We start from the raw sequence: 14,140 nt of genomic DNA, 5'->3' as shown, positions 1-14,140 counted from the left end.
CCCTACCCCTACTGACACACTCAACACAGATTTCCAGCCTTCTCTTTCTTTGAGCATATGGTTCTTTGGGCCAAAGATTTACTTACCTATCCCCCAGTCCCCACATCCCCGAGTTTCATGGTCTCTGTGAAGCGGCCCCAGCCCCACCCGAGAGTGGGGAGTCATTCGCCCGGTCCCTGGGTTATCAGAACACTTAGCCCGTATCTCCATTATACCACAGAACATGTTATAGACTAAGTTATATCTTCACGTGTACCAGACTGTGAACTCTCACAGATCAAAATCCTAGTCTTGGTGTTCCCAGTACTTAACACAGCACCTGGCACATTTGACAATGTTTAATACACTGGGTTGAAGTCAATGAAATTTCGAAAGAATCTATCAGCAACACATCTTCAGCAATTAATCACACACAGGAAATTGTGAAAAGTGGGTGTCTCTAGAGAGAAAAAAAATGACGGAACGTGTTAAGAGACAGACTTACTTTCCACTGCATATCCCTTTAATGAGTTTTGGACTTTTTACCACATGTGTACTATTTTCCAACACACTCAGAGGAGGTGTTACAGTATGTGCCCAGCACTGTGCACAAGGAGGCTTTTAGGCACCATGGAACAACTCCACTAACCAAAGAAATTCATGAACGTGGGGTAACTTCTGTATAGATTTTCTATTTGCCCACCCATGCCCACAGAGCCGTGATGTTGTTCAGTTGCTGAGTTCTGTGCTGCCTGATAACAGAATGATTTATGGACACGTCCCCTCTCCTGGATCATGAGCCCCTGGAAGGCAGAGACCCTCCACTCCTCCCCTCACGGCCTCTACCAGCTTCTAGTGTAATGCTCTGCACACACTTGGCCATCAACTTGCAACTGTTGAGTTGAAAACACAGCAAAGTTTGGGGCACCTGGGGTGCGTTGAGCATTTGACTTTGGCTCAGGTCATGATCTCACAGCTCGTGAGTTCGAGCCCCATGTTGGGCTCTGTGCTGACAGCTCAGAGCCTAGAGCCTGCTTCAGATTCTCTGTCTCCCTCTCTCTCTGCCCCTCCTCCACTCGTGGGCTGTCTCTCTCTCTCTCTCTCTCTCTCAAAAAAAAAAAATAAGCATTAAAAAATTTTAAAAGAAAATACGGCATAGTTGCAAATTTGAAAGAAAAGCAATAATGGTATTAGTTTGCAGCTAATAATCCGTGTTAAGCCACAGCAAGGAAAAAAAAAAGGCTAAAATATTGCTAATAGGTAACAGCAATAAATATTAGGTTTACTATGGTCACACTGAATATAGAGCTAGAATAGCTATAGAAACGTATCTTATTTTGTCATTCCTTATTTAGGTCATGGATTGATATATATTATTCCTTCTCCACTTACGCTAGCAAAACAAGTATTATCCTTTTATGTGAGAGCCTTGAATACACACACAGCCACAACCATCCAGAACCACTGCTCGGGGGATGAGAAAAAGTTCTGAGATGAAAGAGGGAAAAAGGAAAAGGGGCTCCGAGATGATATCCTTATAAACAAAATAGGACAACAATCAGCAATTTCCAGATAGATCGAAACCTAACTCCCCTGGGGAAAACAGTCCAACTAAATCCTTTAGTGCCTGGGAAGCAGTCTGAAAGCCGCCTGCTGTGAAAAAGAACAAAACACACAGGATGTACACTCCATCCTCACAAAGCCGAAGGGACAGTCATATCGACAATCACATTAGAAGTCAGAAAGCAGTGCTCGCTTCCACAGCACATCCACTAACACTGGAACGATACGCAGAAGATCAGCATGGCTCCTGCACGAGGGTGACACGGAAAAGTTAGAAAACAATAGGAAATTTAAGAAAAAAAAAATACAACAACACAGGATTCAACTAAGTGAGATGAATGTGTACCGAACGCCAAACACAGAAATACGCGGTATCCGCGTGCTTACGTGAGACAACAGATTACCAGCGCCCCAGCCCGTCACGCAGCCCAAGCCTCACCATTTCCTCCCCTTTCTTCCTCCCTCTCCCCCACCCCACATAATGGTTCTCTCTGGCCCCTGAACACACCCAGAGATTGATCCAGCTCTGCCTATCCCTTTTTACCACTGTCCATCCTGTATCGTGGTCAGTGACAGCTATATAATCAACCCAATGAACCTCAGGTCACTTGCACAAAGACTCCGCCACTCATTTGCTCTCTAGTCAACTCTACTAGTTGATGCCGCACAAAACACAGCCGACTAGCTAGACCACGTCTGAGCACAGCCTTGTGGATCTGGCTTTGTCCTCTCTCCCCACGCGCCCTAGGAGCATTCTACCTCTCAAAGGGAGAAAGACAAATGAATATGGGAAAGAGAAGATAATAAAAGAGAGGTTAGTGACATACAGATAACTCCTTCTCAGGTCACTTAGAACAATGACTTTATTGACCTGTCTTCTTTGGGAAGCGAGTATTAGATTTTATTTACCTCTGTAGTCCCGCAGCTTAGCCCAATCAATCATATAAGACATATGCTAAATAAATTGTTGGTGACTCGGTTAGCTAAATAAAGGGAAGAGAAAGGTAAGAAAAGGAAATGTTCTCAATTAGTACTCACTGAAGTGAGAAACAAGTAAGGTCAACAGAAGAGAAGCGTAATTCTCCCTTACTTTTCCTGACCTAAGCATGTCCTGAAGTGATTCAATATGGCGTCTGTCTCTTATACCAAATTTGAAAGGATATTAAAAGTTCATAGGACACATGGCAAAGGAAACAAACAACAAAACAAAAAGACAACCTACTGAGTGGGAAAGATATTTGCAAATGATATATCTGATAAGGAATCCATATCAAAAACTATAAAGAAATTACACAACTCCATTTCCAAAAAAAACCCCAAAAATCCAATTAAAAAATAGGCAAAAGACAAGAACAGACATTTCCCCAAAGAAGACATCCAGATGGCCAACAGATACATGAAAACATGCTCAACATCACTCATCATCAGGGAAATTCAAGGCCATGATGAGATACCACCTCACACCAGTCAGAATAGCTAAAATTAAACACACACACACACACACACACACACACACACACACACAAGAAACAAGAACTTTTGGTGAAGATGTGCAGAGAAAGGAACCCTTGCACACTGTTGATGGGAATGAAACTGGTGAACAGTGTGAGGGTTCTTCAAAAAAATTAAAAATAGAACTACCATATGATCCATAATTATACTACTAGTTATTTACCGAAAGAATATGAAAACACTAATTTGAGAAGATCTATGGTCCTCTATGTTTATTGAAGCATTATTTACAATAGCCAAGATATGGAAGCAACCCAGGTGTCCATCAATGGACTTACTTCTAAGTGAAGTAAGCCAGTCGGAGAGAAACAAATACCATATGATTTCACTTATACATGGAATTTAAGAAACAAAGCAAATGAACAAAGAAAAATAGAGACGAACAAAAAATAGACTCTTAAATATAGAGAACAAACTGGTGGTTACCAGAGGGGAGGTGGGTGGGGGGATGGGTGAAACAATTTTAGATTGAATTCACCACAGTAAATATTTACTGCGTACCAACTATATATAGGGTTTGTTTCCAAAGCAAGGAGAAAAGAGATAAATAAGGCTTCTTCTTTCCCTCAAGGATCTCACAATCTAGTATCATGTTCCTTGAAAACTGCAGTGCCTTTTACTACGATGTAAAAAAAAAAATTCCAATAAAATTTCACAATATTTATAAAGTCATACGTCTTTAAGGCCATAGCCAAAAGAGACATACAGTATTCCATTTCAAAAAGCCCAAATACTTTATAGCCAAATCCTACAGAGCCTGCCAATTCAAAGGGCCTCACCCTGAAAGACCCATCTTCATTCCTAAGAAAATGAAATAGACCAGTCTTCAGAAGGAGTTTACTAATGACTTAATTCTGACAAAAACATCCATATCCATATGTCCATGTTAAGAGGAAAAGAAAATCTGATGTTAAGGCTATCCCCCACAACTTCCTTTAAACAAAATCTAAGTGTTTGCTACTTTTATTTTTATGGGCTGCTCCCAGAGATTTTGATCTGGGCTAGTTTTTCATGTTTCTTAACCCAAGTATTCATGTCTGTCACACTGCAGTGTGGCTGCTGAAGCTCAAGTTATTGGGGATGCATCACTCCATTATACCATGGGGACAGATGCCACCTATGAAACAACTCTCAGCATCATAAATATATCTCAAAAATTAAAAGTAAAGATGTCTGAAAAGTCTAATCTTGTATAGAGAATAATATTTTTCCCTTCATAAGAGTTTTGAGAGACAACAAATTACATGCATATGTGTATGTGTTTTTACGTTAAAGATAATATACAACTACATGCTTACATATATAGCTTTAAGAATTCAAACAATATATGACTAAAGGGGAAAGGAAAACAGATTACTATTTCAAAATTATTGGGGAATTACTGAGGAAGAATACTGCCGAAACATAAAAATATTAAACACGTAAAACATTAAACTCTCATGTGTCTTCACTAACAAGGTAGTGAAGAGGGAAAAATCCACACTTCCCTGTGACCACAAAGAAGAGTATTTCTTCTTAGTCAGACAAAATGGCACCTCCCCTTATGTGTCATGTCCTTGGCATGAGGGGTGTGACGTCCAAGGACGCTGCTCTTTGTCTGGTCTCGTGTGCCCTGCGTCAGTGAGCGTGGCCCTGTCTGGGCTCCGGGGGACTTCAGGATTCGTACTTCCCATTCCCACACCACCTGGGCCATGGCACTTCTTCCAGAAACACGCATCAGGTGGAGCTGTCATGCAGACCATCTGTGCCATTGCCACCCTTCTGCAGAGGCCCAGGGCCCTCGCCCTCTTCTGGAAAACAATGCACTTCTCCTTACTGCTGGTTTCCTGCCTAAACCCCCACCAGATCCAAAATTGTGATCCAGGCTTAATCAATATTTGATATGAGTTTAAGAAAACCCTTTAAATTCATTCATGTTGAGGATTATTAAACTGACCCACACTCAACAAAAACAAAACAAAATAGGACTTTATTACAGTTGCTGTGGTGTGTCCCAGGAGAACTTGTATTTTAACCTTCTTTGGGACTTTAAGAAAAAAAAAAAAAAAAAAAAAAAAAAAAAGAGAGTCAGGTGAGAGAGACCTAACAGCAGAAGGCAGGAAGAAACCTTCCAAGTTCACTGAACGCACAAGTCTGTCCTGCCTGATGCACTCTGGCTGCCTGGTCTAGGACATGGAAATCAGGCTGGAGGCATTCAGGATGGTTTTCAGGCCAAGGACACTGGAATCCGGCAAGTTTACACTCAAACTGTGGCTCAGTCCCATGACAGCTGCCACAGTAGCAGTGTTTCTCGGCTTCTGCATCTGTAGGGACTGTAATACTGCCTCCCTCACAAGGCACAGGGAGCAGTAGGCAATGACACCTGGCATACACTGTGCCCTCTCACCGCTCAGCTGGGGTTATTACTGTCACTGACATTGCCGGGACCACCAATGTCACCACTGCCAGCCTGCTAGAGTCAATATATTATACTTTCTGGGAAGACAAGTTTCATGCACAGCAGTTATAACCACAAGCTCTGAAGTCTGAGTTCCTTGAACAGTTTATTTAAGATCTCTGGGTCTTAGCTTCCATGCGTGAAAAGGGGATGATGGCATCTATGGAGTTATCGTGAGTGTAGGTAATATGTGTGAAGTGTTTGCAAGAGTTGTACATAGTAAGCATTTTTTCCACTTAACCTTAGAGTGTCTGAAATTTTTTTAAGAAACGATTTATGATAATAAGCATACAGATAACTTATTGTAAGGTAGGCATTTTGATAAGCTACATGCATCCACACCCACATAGGTACACATGTGTACTGTATGTGTATTTAATTAGCCTCATTTACAGATGAGAAAACTGAGGCACAGAGTATGGAAGCAACATAGCTGAGTGGCAGAGTCATGATTTAAACCCAGGCAGTCTGGCTCTGGGCCCCATGTACTTAATCACTGTGCTGTGCTGCCTTAAAAAATGTTGAAACAGTGAATGAATGTTCCTGCTGGAAAAATACTGAAAAGAGTCAATGACCTTGACCCGCCTGTTTTCAATGAGCAGGGACAGTTCTTGCAAAGTGCGCACAAAGGGAGGACAAAGGCATGTGGAGGGCAGAGGAGGGCAGACTCAGCGTTCCCTCTGCAGGGCTGGCAGGGGTTTTCCAGCCAAAGTCGGAACACAAGAGTGGCCTCAAGATTCAAAAAGGAACCCAGGGTTTTGGCCCCAAATCCAAAGTCACTTAGTTTACAGCAAGTTTTAAACTGACAAGGAACAAATGCTTATTATAGGCTTGGCCTTCCGTGGTAACATGAGGGATGTAAATAATCAGAAGACTCAATTTGGGTCTCTGAGGAAGCTTACTCAAGGCCAAGGTATCTTCAACTTCCCTCCTCACCCAGTGGTGAGGCCAATCTGTCCATCTACAACTTCTCCAGACTTCGGAGGGTGCACGGGACTTGGTAGCCTAAACAGCCTCCAGTTGACCTTTAGGCTATTTGAGGTCAAAGACATATTCCACTACTGGACAAGGTGACCAGAAGGCCTTGTCAATTCATCAGTATCCCTAAGGCTTCATCTCATAAAATCCTACTCCAAAAACCTAGGAATTTTAGGTCAACTGTGTGTTGAATCAGTGTTGTACTATTGACTAATTCTTGGGAGTGATTCCTTGCTTTTCTCAGCCTGTTTGAATTCAACTTCCTGTCAGTGTCTCAACTTCTGGTCCCTCTAGATCTCCTTTTCAATGGATGTCTCCCAATACGAGACTTTAAGCAACCCAAAATCTCAACCCAAAACACCAAAAGTGGGCATACAGAGATGGGGAATGAACATGGTAGGGAGGACAGAGGGGCTGAGGAACAAGGGAGAAAATCAAAATGGGTCACTGAATTCTTGAAAGGATGAACATTTCTCAGCTACCACATTAACAAATACTGTGTTCGTAAGGTGTGGGAGCAACGGGCACTCCCATGTACCGCTAGTGAGAGTGCCCGTCTGTACAACCGCCTGTGGAGGTGAAATCTGCCAACATTTGCCCGATTTGAAATGCACACACCCTTCAGACAAGCCATTCCCTGGACACAAATCTTACAACTGGGCGCCACCTCATGCTACCTGAAAAAGACATCCAAATGGCGAGTACTTCTAAATTTCAGGCGAGATTTAATGAAAGGGTTTCCTGATAACCAAAGGACAAACAAATTATACGCAGCATAAGCTTATATGAATTCACAAGCTATGTTACAACAAACATGAAGTCCATGTAGACAGAGCTCATATTTGCTGGTCCCTTTGGTGACCGTTCGTTTAGGTGGCTGCCACATTTTACAGAATTCAAGAGCAAAGCTTACTGGATCACGGGCCAGGTCATACCACAAGAGGAAAGGTATGCATTTGAGAAAGGGGGACACAGGAGTTCTAATCCCTCTTCTGCCAACAAACTATCCTCTTGAAGAAGACACTTCACTCTTCTGATTTCTTTCGCCTGTGAATGGCAAATGTGAGCTAGCTATAAATTTGCTTCACTTTTAATGATCCATTTATACTGCAACTAAACTGAGCTGAACCTCAATCCAGCCACACAAAAGAAAAAAGGAAACATTTAAGAAACGGATTCCAAATAACTGACTGGCGTCGTAGCTGTTGGTTACAGTTGACCTTGAACAATGCAGGGCCTAGAGGTGACAACCCCAATCGGTTGAAAATCCATGTATAGTTTTTGATTCCACCGAAACTTTACCAATAGTCTACTATGGATTGTAAGTCTTACTGGCGATATAAGTAGTCAATAACATACTTTGTAAATTATATGTTATAAGCTATCTTCTTATAATAAAGTGAGCTGGAGAAAAGGAAATGGTGTTAAGAAAATCATAAGAGAAACTACATGTACAGTCCTGTACTATAAAAAATCTGCATATAAGTGGAACCATACAGTTCACACCCGTGTTGGTCAAGGGTCAAGTGGACTTCTCTAAACCCCGCCAACAACTTCATAAGGTAAGTATTATTATCTTCCTTTTTACAGTTTGAGAAACTGAAACTTGGAGGAGTTAGTGATTTTCTGGATTCCAGAGCCACCAAGAGAAAGGGCAAGGAATTAGACCGAACCGGATTTTACCCCAAACCTGGGTTCTTTGCTCTTTGCTGTATTTCCTCTATACCTGGTAACCCAAACTTAAAGAAAAAAGTTGCCATCACTGATTTTGTCAAACCAGGGAATGCATGTGAATGCAAACCAAAGAGAGAAATACATTTCTACGGGAAAATAAAGAGAAAGAATAAAGATAAGTTTGTTCACCAAAGGACTAAATAGATAAAAATAAAAACTTCTCTGAATCACCATAAATGACTTAAAATCTACGTTTCTACCTAGTGCTAAAATAACCAGATGACCTGTTGTTAATTGACTCTATTTATACTAAGGTAAATATGGTGGTTTTCTTTTCTCTCTCTTTTTTTTTTTTTTTGTTGCCCATCGGTTGTGTTACAAAGACATAGACTGAATCACTCCTACACCTAGTCCAGGAATAGTTCCAAGTAAAAGGTCATTTGTATTGTTAACTCATACCAAAAAAAAAAAAAAAAAAAAAAAAAAGTAACACACATTCATCCTATGAATAACTCCAGAACTCTAAGTTCTCAATGGTCCTTTCTTTAACTTGGTCACCATTTATAATTTTTAAAAAGCAGGCTTAGGGGTAAGGGGGTTCAGCCCTTACTTAATGTAGTCAAATCCATCCAGTGGCTGAAGAACTAAACTAAAAATTAAAGATGAACATAAAACCTGGAATCGTAACACTCCTGGAAGAAAACGTAGGCAACAAGCTCCCTGACACAGGTCTTGGAGATGAGTTTTTTCTCAATCTGACATCAAAAGTGAAAGCAATAAAACAAGTGGGACTACATCAAACCAAAAAACAAAACAAAACAAAACAACAACATCAACAACAAAAACCTTCTGCACAGCAAAGGAAACCATCAACAAAGTAAAAAAGTCATTTACTGAATGGAAGAAAATACTTGCAAATGATGTATCCAATACAGAATTAATATCCAAAATATATGAAGAATGCATACTACTCAACCCCCAAAAACACCCCATACCAATCCAATTTTAAAAAGGGCAGTTTAAAAAAGGGTGGTTTCCAAAGAAGACACACAAATGGCCACGAGACATGTAAAAGACGCTCAGCATCACCCACCCCCAGGGAAACGCACATCGAAACCACAATAAGGTACCACCTCACACCTGTCAGAATGGCTAGTCTCAAAATGACAAGAAATGCCAAATCTTGGGAAGGACGTGGAGAAAAGCGAACCCTCGCGCACTGCTGGTGGGACGGTCACTGGTGAGGCGACTGCAGAGAACACTATGGAAGCTCCTCAAAAAATTAAAAATAGAATTACTATACAATCCAGTAATTCCAATTCTGGGTATTTATCTGGAGAAAACAAAAACACACTAACTCAAAGAAAATATATGCACCTCCCCCCATGTTCACTGTGACTTTATTTATAATAACCACGATACGGAAATAACCTAAGTGTTCATGGACAGATGAATGGATAAAGAAATCATCACACACACACACACACACACACACACACACACACACACACACACACACACACCGGAATATTATTTTTTCATAAAAAAGAATGAAATCTTGTCATTTACAACATGGATGGTCCTTGACAGCATTATGTTAGGTGAACTAAGTGAGACAGAGAAAAACAATACTGTATGATCACTCATGTGTAGAATCTTAAACAACAACAACAAATAATAACCTCATGGATACAGAGAGCAGACCGGTGGTTGCCAGAGGCTGGAGGCAGGGGCGGAAGAAACAGGTGAAGGTGGTCAAAAAGTTTTTTTTTTTTTTTTTTTTTAAGGAAAATATTGCCTAGATATTATAAATTGGCGAAAGTTGAGGGGAAAAAATGCCTTGCTGTGGGCTGTGGAAAAATTCTAACATGACTCAGGTGGAAACAATCTGTTGTTCATAGAGCCTATATGAAGTGCTGAGGGCTTTACATGCATTATGTCTTTTGGTTCTCCCAAGACTGTCCTCATTTTACGGAGGAATACAATGAGGCGTGCTGCTGGCCTGTGGCATAACTGAGATTTATACCCAAGGGTATCTGGCTACAAAGGGTACTTGCCCCTGTGGGAACAACGCAGGGGTTAAAATCATTGCCACTGGAATAAGGCGGAAGTGTAGATACTGAGACACGAAGTCCAACCTAGCATGAATATAAGTTTAGTTGTGTTAATTCGAAGTGTTAATTCTGACCTCCCTACATCCCACCCCTCCCTCTCATGCTTCCACTGGCTTAAGAACCATATTGTTTTTAAAATCTTCAAAGAGGGGCACCTGGGTGGCTCAGTCGGTTGAGCGTCCGACTTCAGTTCAGGTCATGACCTCGGGGTTCTTGAGTTCGAGCCCCATGTCAGGATCTGTGCTGACAGCTCAGAGCCTGGAGCCTGCTTCGGATTCTGTGTCTCCCTCTCCCTCTGCCCCTCCTCTGCTCGTGCTCGGTCTGTCTCCCTCTCAAAACTAAATTTAAAAAATATTTCAAAAAAATAAAATCTTCAAAGAAAAGGAAAAGGAGAGGAAGGAAGGAAGGAAGGAAGGAAGGGAGGGAGGGAGGGAGGGAGGGAGGGAAGGAGGGAAGGTAATAAGCTATCATAGAGGGACCTTAAATGCGGATTACTAAGTGAAAGAAGCCAGTGTGAAAAGGCTGTATTCTGTATGGTTCCAACTCTATGACACTGTGGAAAAGGTGATACTATGGAGACAATAAGATCAGCACTTGCCAGGGGTTTGGAGGAGGGAGAGACGAATAGAGCGCAGGCTGTTTAGGGCAGTGAAACAGTTTGGATGATACTATGCTGATGGATACGTGTCACTTTACATTTATTGAAATCCACAGCACGTATAACACCAAGAGTGAACCATGATGTAAACTATGAATTTAGGGAGATTACAATGTGTCCACGTCGGTTCATCTATTCTAACAATTATACCACTCTGGCGCAGAAAGTTGATTAATGCCGGAGGCAGGGAGTACATAAGAACTTTGTACATTCCATTCAATTTTTTGGGGGACCTAAAATTGCTCTAAAAAATAAAGTTTACTTTTTTATTTAAAAAAAAAAAGGTAATTATGAACTCCAGAGAAAAACAAAATTTGTTTAGAAAAGAATGGGCACTCACAGCTCACCTTATGGCTCAGCGGGGGTCCATCCAGGTTTTGTGGGGCCTGACGCTTAGACAATTGGGGTGGGTGGGCAGTGAGAGGGGGGCTCTTTAAGAAAAGAAAAACACTAAATCAGAAACAAATCTGATTAAATCTCAGAGAATTTCTAGCATTGTTGTTCACTGTAAAAAATAACTGAACACAATTGCAGGGGCGTATCCTTCGTCTGAGGGTAGTGTCAGTGGGGACCACTCTCTCCCTGAGTTTCTCGACATTTTCAAAGCTCTGACCCGGCCTTCTAAACAAGGCTGGAGGGAGGGGGAGGGAAGAGGCAGAGATGCCGTGAGGGTAAGTCGGCTTATAAACCGACCAAGGAAAGGAAACAAAGGATGGAAGAAGCTAGAAAGAAGTCGCTCATTGCTCCAAAGGAAGGGGTCTGCTTGCAGAAATCTTTCTTCCCAGAGGGATCCACAGGTCTGGAGAGCGGCCCATCTCCGATCTGTGGGGGCGGGAGCATCCGCTCTTATAATCTGCCGTCTAGGGCCACTTGGAACCAAGGCTGCCTCTACTGTCAGTGATGAGACAAAAGGAAAAGATTCTTCCAGGGTTGAGAGGAAAAAGATGCGAGTGGACCTCTGCTTGAGTGAAGACCTATACCACTAACACGACATCAACCCCATAAGGGGGAAGAGGGAGAGACACGAGCCTCCGTGAACTCCTGGGCTTCCGGGCTCACCTGCGGGCAGCAGGGTGGACCCACTTGGTGCTTCCGTCACTTGCTCTTCGAGGTCATCTGGGTGGCCTTCAGTGAGAAGGGGGCGGGAAGAGGTAGCATCTGCTATGACCACTTCCAGCCCCTCCCTCTTCTGGAACTTCAGACTGAACACTTCAGAAGTTAGGTGGACAATCCAGAGCGACATGTCCAAGACTCTACCGGCAAATGCTGCTCTCACGGAGCAAATGTTTTGCCAGGGTGAATTATTTCCGAAGAAAGACGACCAGGGACATGTGACGTTCTGTGGTTGTAGTATGCGAAGCACTTTGCCCGATGTCAGTAAAGAGTCTCTTCGTTACGTCCCGATTCTCATCAGCTTGGACAGTTTATTGGGACCATGTCCCAAGAACCCCTGGATTTGCAACATCCTCAAAAGCAGCAGGAAGGCCTGCCACTCAGTTAAGGCAAACGGAACAAAACACAACAAACACACAAACAGCAACCACAGAAAAGTGACGTTCTGAACAATTAAGTGTCCGCTGACTGGTGGGTCATGTCTGGGCCCTGCTCTGATCCAGTGCCCTCTTTGGACGTTTGCTGTGTTATCCTTACAGCTTCACGTGTATAAGGAAAAGTCCATAACTTTTTAAAAACAGGGTCTCAGTATCACACTGAGAAGCCCACAGATTCTTTGCCACAGCAGGACACTGGATGATTAAAGAAGGAAGGGCTGGTGTGGTTGAGAGATGCGGAAATAAAAAACCAAATTTCTGTCTCTCGGAATTTGGTTTCTCACTGAAACTAAGGAACGGATCCATTTACAAGACTTGGTAAAACTTTCTTACGTGCTAATTCCCTCTTGCAAGTGTGAATAATGACTGCCTTTTAAAATCCTGCAGCAACAGACAGAGCCCTGCCGTTCGCTGACCTTGGAATATCCCCAGTGAGGTGTCCCTCTGTGATACAAGAGTTACTAGTGGGGGATGGGAATAACGACCAGGGGAGCGGAAGTTGAATGATATACGGGGGACACCGTTAACATTTTCCACCAGCAAGATCGATACGCTGTGTAACAGAAACAGAACAAATCGCTTCATCAACTAACCCTCACGCCTGAAGAAAGCAACTCATAGGTTTGGCGGCAGAAGTCAGTAAGCAAATTACCCTGAGAGATTAATTGGATATGTACTGAGGTCTCTGTGGCATTTCCCTCTTCCAACTGTACATAGTACGACTGTGCCTTAAAACTACCAGGATGGCTCTAAACTTCATCTAATTTCTGACCAATTGAAACATTCTGTCTTATCCCCTTCTGTAACATCGCACTTCACCTTTTTACTTTCCCCTTCTAGGAAAAGACCATGATCAAAGTTGAGACAGAGAATTACAGGGATCTTGATTCAAGTACAGATAAACTCAGGATTCAATTTCCCTGAGGGGCTCGCTCACTCGTCTTTCCAAGTTAGCTCTCACGTACCGCTGGGAGACAGGATACGGACGTGCTTGCTGAGCTCAAAGTGAGGGATGCCTGTGTCCAGGGCAGAATGGGATCATCCCCAAACTCCCAAGAGATGGGCTCAGAAGATACACAGCCCAAGTATGTTTGGGGCCCTGATGCATGACGGTCCAGGACGTGCCCCCAGGAGACATCTGCTCTACCCTGCTCCGGCCCACAGGCTGAGAGGCTGAGATGAACATTCTAGAAACCTCAGGAATGAAGGATGAGTTCAATGCCTCCTCACCTTAGGTTGTGCCCTCACTGTCCCTCCAGTATCAAAGTGGATCAGTATAAAACTCTCCTTACTGGTCCATAGTCTTGCTCCCAGCGTGCTTCCTAAATCCATCCTCCACGCGGCGGCAAAAGTGAGAATTTATAACACAAGTGTGATCAGTTCCTTCTCCTCTTCCATACTGTGGCTGCCCATTGCTTCGAGATCAAGTCCAGGACCCCGCTGCGTGACCTGCTACAGTCCTGCCGGCAAGGAGGAAAACCACCACCTGTGCACCCGGGCAGTGGCCGAGGACAGACGTGGGGCACAGTCTGTATTAGGATGTTGTGACAAAGTACCACAAAGGGGCGGCTTAAAATAACAGGAACTCAACGTCCTCCAGCCCTGGAGGCTCAAAGTCCAAAATCAGGGTGTGAACAGGGTTGGGGGGGCCAGCTCTGTGCTCTCTCCTGGCCTC

General features: G+C 43.0%; 1 protein-coding gene and 1 non-coding gene across 6 annotated transcripts in view; one reads left to right on the top strand and one right to left on the bottom strand.

The window, feature by feature from the left end:
• GLIS3 (GLIS family zinc finger 3) overlaps positions 1-14,140 on the bottom strand; it is a 448,764-nt gene that overhangs the window by 260,534 nt on the left and 174,090 nt on the right. The window lies entirely within an intron of this gene.
• Positions 1,728-1,834, top strand: LOC123593962. Its single transcript, XR_006710636.1, has one exon. It is a non-coding gene; the product is annotated as a U6 spliceosomal RNA (small nuclear RNA).

Source organism: Leopardus geoffroyi, chromosome D4, assembly GCF_018350155.1.
Source record: "Leopardus geoffroyi isolate Oge1 chromosome D4, O.geoffroyi_Oge1_pat1.0, whole genome shotgun sequence".
Lineage (NCBI taxonomy): Eukaryota > Metazoa > Chordata > Mammalia > Carnivora > Felidae > Leopardus > Leopardus geoffroyi.
Note: the sequence above shows the minus strand (reverse complement) of the source record. Positions and strands in the feature narration are given on the sequence as shown.